Here is a 6,000-nt window from a genome sequence, read left to right as displayed (position 1 = left end):
GGCGACAATCTCATTGTCATGCATGTCTATTCAAATCACAGGGTTTCACTTCGAATTAAAGTGCAAGTTTTATACTGTAAATACAATATTTTTACTCACTTCTGTGTGCAGGGCCATTTTTCAATCCTAAAAGTACACAATTCACGTGAGCTTTACATAATTAAATCCAGTAGTAGTACCATTAATAGGCTTATCAACTGTGCAATCAACTGTGGACCTCTATAACCCTACTGAACATAGGCTATCTAATATTATTTGGTGACCATTAAATCTGGATGGTTCTAGCTATATTGAAAACCTACTACAAGAGATTGTTCCCTTATTATATATTTTTTGTCTTTGTAAAAGGTAAGTGGTTCGGGCATTATGCACTTTAAAATGGAATGGGGTTTAATTGATTTATTATTATTTGTATACTTAATTAATGATCAAAGTTATAATGATCAAAGTTATAATCTGTAATGCCGTCAAACGGCGACCTCTAGGCAAAAGAGCCCCATTTGGTATTGCGCTTTGTTTCCCCTTTTTCTTTGGTCTGATGTGTGGGTTGGAGTTTACTAGTAATTTATTATACTGTGCATTTCTCCATAGCCTCATTGGTATTGCGCTTTGTTTACTTTTTTATTTTATTTATATTTAATTGTTTAGGTCTGATGGGTTGGAGTTTAGTAATTTATTATACTGTGTATTTCTCCAGACCTCTCTAGAGGAGCCCGAGGTGTGGCCAGCAATAGCAACCCCTTTTCTGTACCCACTGAACATCAGACAAAAAGTAAAAAAAATAAAAATACAAAACGCAGTACCATGTTGTCATCTTATGCCTGGAGGTCGCTGTTTTATTACACTTTTGGGGACATTTATTTTTTTGTTAATTAACATTTAACATTGTTTACATTCTCATAAGATTACTCCATCTAGGCCTATTAAACAATCCCAAATGATAAATCGACGGTCAAACGAACCCTTTAATCCACTTATCGTCTTCGATTACTCTAGTCTTGAGAGACTAACTGTGTTTTTTCATTCAGGAACTGCGAGCAGTCAGCTGTCAACAGGCTGCACAAGAAGAAAACCAGAGGGCGAAACAAGGCATTCTTGGGGGCGACAACAATACAACGTTTCGTTACCGTGTTGATAATTAGCTCGCCTTCATCCTACCGGGATTTGTTATCCGCGTCGGTCAACGGATCAAAATGAACTCCTCCGGACAACAAGGTAAACTTGCTCCTCGCCCATTGCAGTCAGCCGTTGTTGTGTTTCCGTGAGTTTGTTGAAACAGACTCACAGAGCATTACAGACATTGTTGTCAGTTGGGCCTATTTGTTGTCATTGTGTATTATTATTAAACACAGCCGTTTATTGTGAATAGTTGGGCAACATTTGTATAAAGAGTGACCAGCAGTAGAAGTTTACAGTCCTTCAATGCATCACAATATGTTGCTTAGTTCTCTTTAACATTACTATTCCACGGTAAAGCCAGGCGAATTGTTTCAATCCGTGGGGTAGACAGATCCCCAACAAACTGGATGTTGGGACGGATGGCATCGCATTGTCTACGATGGCCCGTGTAGCCTATTGCTGTGTGGCCTGTTGCCGATTGTAGGCTGCTTCTCTGTGGCATTAACCTCCATGACCGTGATGACCATTGTTTATGTTTAAGCAGCCCCCGGAGCCCAGTGGACATGTATAACTTGACAGGACGATGCCATATGCAGATACAGGTCCCAGGCTGGATTGAAGGGCACTGAGGATACGAGGTAAGTACTTTGCCAGCCGCTCCCCCTGGGATACTGACCTTAGCTATGATATAGAGACTAGAGAGAAGGGGAGGAAGGAAACACAAGGTTTGTCTCCAGTGAGCACTTGAATGCAGCCTAAGTCGACGAGCCCCAGACAATCTACGACAAGCTTGGTCCATATCAAGCAGAAGTTTCCCATCTTTAATCATTCATTAAGTTGGACGTGATTTTGTTATGTAAAGGGCTTATGAATAGTCTAATAATTGTAGTTAATCTTATTAAAATGTATTTTCTTCTTAACCTATGTTTATCCAGGTTAGTCCTATTTAGATTCAGGATCTCTTTTACAGGGGCAACTTGGTTGAAACAGCAACAGCGTCGTTCAGTTACAGACAGAACAACAATCATGTAAACGTTTCATAATCATAAAGTACATTTACATTTAGTCATTTAGCTGATGCTTTTATCCAAAGCGACTTACAAGTTCTGTACGACAAGTCATCAGGAATTGCACAACTCTCAGCTGAGTAACAATGTTCATCAAAGTGTTGAGTTCTACAGTGTAGGTTAGTATATTAGGACAAGTGCATAACAGTAAGGTTAGTTAGGGTTAGATTATTATATTTTTTTTCTTTTTAATTCAGATAATGGTTGAAGAAGTGCGTCTTTAGTCGACAGAGAAAGATTGCACAGGTTTCGGCTGTCCTAACTGGGGTGGGTAGTTCATTCCACCATTGTGGGGCAAGGACTGAGAATAGGCGACTTCTCTTTGATGACCCTCCCGGAGCTCGGATAGGAGTAGGTCTGAGACGGCCAGAAGAGCGTAGGGGTCTTGAGTGTGTGTAGTTAGAGACCATTGACCGGAGGTAGGCGGGAGCGGTTCCCTTTGCCGCACGGTATGCTAGGGCGAGGGCCTTGAAGCGGATTCGTGCAGCAATGGGGAGCCAGTGCAGGTCCCTAATCAAAGCATTGGCAATTTCCAAAAGATTCGTCTTGTGAAATTCTATTTGAATTCTTACTTAAATTCAGTGGTAGAAGTCCTCCATTGTAATTTGTACTTAAGTAATAGTATAAAATCATGAATGTAAATTGAATGTAATGTTCATTGGGCACTGGGATGTGCTTCGTAACACCTGGCTTCAATTGCAGGCACATTCTTCCAAAAATCATGAAAAAAGGGACAGTTTGGCATTAAATTATTATTCAAATGAGTATTGCAATGTACATAATGAGGTGATGCATTCCAACACTGAGTTTATTGCTGCATTCATATGCAACAGATTTCCACCATGCAACGATGCTGAAGCCATATGGTAATAATCCCCGGGTGTAAACTCGCTCCTGAGTTGAAATACCCTCCACTTCACTGCCTGAATTAGATCCTTTTTCAGGTGATGGACTTGGTAAGACTGTGGTATATTTCACCTTCGTGGTCACATGGTGCTGGTGAGTGGAGCGTTTGTGAGTTGAGGCTATAGTCTGAGTACGAACTCACCTGTCGGACAGTAGCCGGTGACCACCTAGTAGTAGTTAAATACAAGTTAAATCATAGCAACAAACAAACTTCTTCTAGACTCGAGAAAAAAAGATGATTCAAATCTGACCCTCACTTTAGCAGACCTTCAGGATGTGATCAGACTTCATTGTCTTCTTGACAGACTGGTCCTCTTGACAGACTGATGATCATCTGGGATCGAGGCGAGTGGCTGCTCTGTGCCACGAAGGGAAGGCGTTTTTAATAGGAAAACCATGAGTTACAGGAGAAACTAGCTCTCCCTTGAAACGGACTCATAATATGCCTAAGCTATCCCCCTTGAGTGTGGGAGGATAGAGTCAATAAGAGCAGCATGTTCTATGAACAAATTGACCTCAAGGTATATTTAACATGTTAAGTAATCTGTCCTGTAACTCCTGTTGCACCACTAGCTCTCTGTGCATACGACTGCCCTCATTGACAATTGTGTGTGCCAGTGGCTTGTCTGGGACCTAAGTTACCTAATGTAGAGGGGGGCGATTGGTCTCGTCTTAGCCTAGTTGTATCCTGGTTCGGGAGTCGTTCCTCATTCTGGTGTGTTAATAATATCACATCTTGTTGTGTCCGTATCTGTGGGTAGGGAGCTGGTTTAATGATTGACAGGTTAATGGCGGTGCCACTTTCATATTTGCATACAACACGAGTAATTTCAAAGCGTCTTGTGTGTAGGCCTTGTGTGTAGGCCTGACAATGTGATCGCTGTAAAGCCTTAGACAGAGTGAATAAATTGGCTACATTAAAAACAAATGATATAAAGGTACAATGTATGTAGTACCTCAGTGTAGTTCAGATCAGGGTTGGGCTAAATGTGCGGTTGTGTTGTGGGAGGGTAGTATGTACTAGTCACTTCAGTGGAGACAGAAAGTGTCAGGTGTGTGTGTGACGTGTCCTGGCTTTAGTACTTGACTCCGGTCTTGGACTGAAGTACACTATTCTGTTGACGTGGACTTGACTTGGAAGTTGGACTCAAGCTTGTTTTGATTGGGACTTCAGTTGGTTTCAGCCACTATTGGATGCTTATTACTGTACATTGTCTTGAATAGGACTCTATTTGCTTGGGACTTGGTCCTGGCTTTGTCTTAAACCCAAGTCCAAAGACTCAGGACACGACTGAGATGGTCTTGATGACACAGATACAGACAGACCCACTATTGTAGCCTGGTATCGGCCTGATATCCTACAACCGTATCCTTACTGCTGCATCCCTAATGCCACTAGATGAGAAGTTCCTTTTGAGGCCTGTTTTAATGGGTGATAGGGGCCAGATGTGCGGGCTGCTAGTTGCACATCCTGACTCCGTTTACCAAATATCCACAAGTTACAGACGCATATTTCACACCTAGGGGTGACAGACAGTGGCTTGGAATGTAGAGAAGTCGGTAATCCGGAGGTTCCCGGTTCAATTCCCGCTTCTCTCAGGTAGTGTGTCGAAGTGTCCTTGAGCAGGTTGGCGCCTCCCATGGTTGCCTCCGCCATCGATGTGTGAATGTGTGAGTGAATGGGTAAAATGTGAGGAACAAATTGTAAAGCGATTTGGATAAAAGCTGCTATATAAATGCACCATTTAGCATTCACACATTTTACAGCACGACCGTGTGTGTGTGCTCAGGACAGGTGTGTCAGATTAGAGTGTGTGACAGAGAGGAAGGCGTGTTCTTGGTAGAGGATTCCAACATGCGAGACCCGGCGAGGCGTAGGATTTAAGCAGCAGGTGCTGTAAAGGGAGATGTCACACTTGTACATCTGTGGACAGCACAGCCGGCAGGCATATCAAAACCATTTCTGAGGGATGTAGTGCCTCCATTTCCCGCCTGACGAACTGCGTTTCCCCCTGACGGCTACGCTGAGGGTTTACCATGACCACACGAAGACACCTGTCTGGAGTGGGGATGCAGGGTATGTGGGTTGAATAGTCTTCACAGGGGAACAGGCATGCTAATGGCTTACCAGGGCTGTACTGCATGTCGTACATCACATCACCATATTTTGGTCATCCTTCAAACTTAAAACAAACGCTTTTGCTTTACGTTTTTAATATCGTCCCTTAACTTAAAGGGCAGGTTCACAATTTCTTTTAACCCTGGTCCCTAGCCTTATTTCCTACTAAACAATTATGTTGTTGATGGGTAGAGTCCTTTCTCTGCCTACACCATGCTGCTCCTCATACTAGATATCTACTAAGTTTAGTTAGTTAGCTACTGAACTAACTAATGCAACGTCTGTGGACCACCCTCCAGTCTGTACAGAGTCCGACTCCAGTAGGCTTCAGCCTTTATTTCAGGGCTTGTACAGACTGACAATCTTGTGGCTAACTAGCCAGAGCTGTCGGTATCCAGTATGAAGAACAGCATGAATTGTGCTGAGAAAGGACTATTAATTATTAACACGTTCTTTGTCTGTTTGTTTTTCCTCAATTAGAAAATCAATGTCTGTATTTGTATAGCTATAGCCTTCTCTTTGCAGCTGCCATGAAAACATGTATGGCATGTTTGAACGTTGATTCAAGATTTGAATTCCAGCTGTCACACAGCTACCGTTAACTGGTTCGGGTTGAGGCCGTCACGTGACGATATTGGAGGCCAAACCGGCCTTGATGACTATCCTGTGTTTTACAATGCTGTGGAATAGGTGTGGAAAGGAGGCTACTTTAACCCATGACACCACTGAGTGACTGAGGTCCTTCTGAAGAATATAATACCCAAATGAAGTGTGTTGATGCTGCGTTCA

The 6,000-nt window shown here is 42.6% G+C and overlaps 1 protein-coding gene across 2 annotated transcripts in view; it reads left to right on the top strand.

The window, feature by feature from the left end:
* Positions 1-1,055: 1,055 nt before the first annotated feature.
* Positions 1,056-6,000, top strand: part of LOC311232558 (testis-expressed protein 2-like) — a 126,962-nt gene continuing 122,017 nt past the window's right edge. The window contains exons 1-2 of one of the 2 annotated variants that reach the window (XM_084319414.1): positions 1,056-1,215; positions 1,664-1,757. The gene's annotated coding sequence lies outside the window, so the exon portion shown is untranslated. Of the gene's footprint in view, positions 1,216-1,660; positions 1,758-6,000 lie in introns of both variants that reach the window. The other variant, XM_084319415.1, reaches the window with a different exon arrangement.

This window comes from Notolepis coatsorum, assembly GCF_963971535.1.
Source record: "Notolepis coatsorum genome assembly, chromosome: 7".
In the NCBI taxonomy this organism is placed as follows: domain Eukaryota; kingdom Metazoa; phylum Chordata; class Actinopteri; order Aulopiformes; family Paralepididae; genus Notolepis; species Notolepis coatsorum.
Note: the sequence above shows the minus strand (reverse complement) of the source record. Positions and strands in the feature narration are given on the sequence as shown.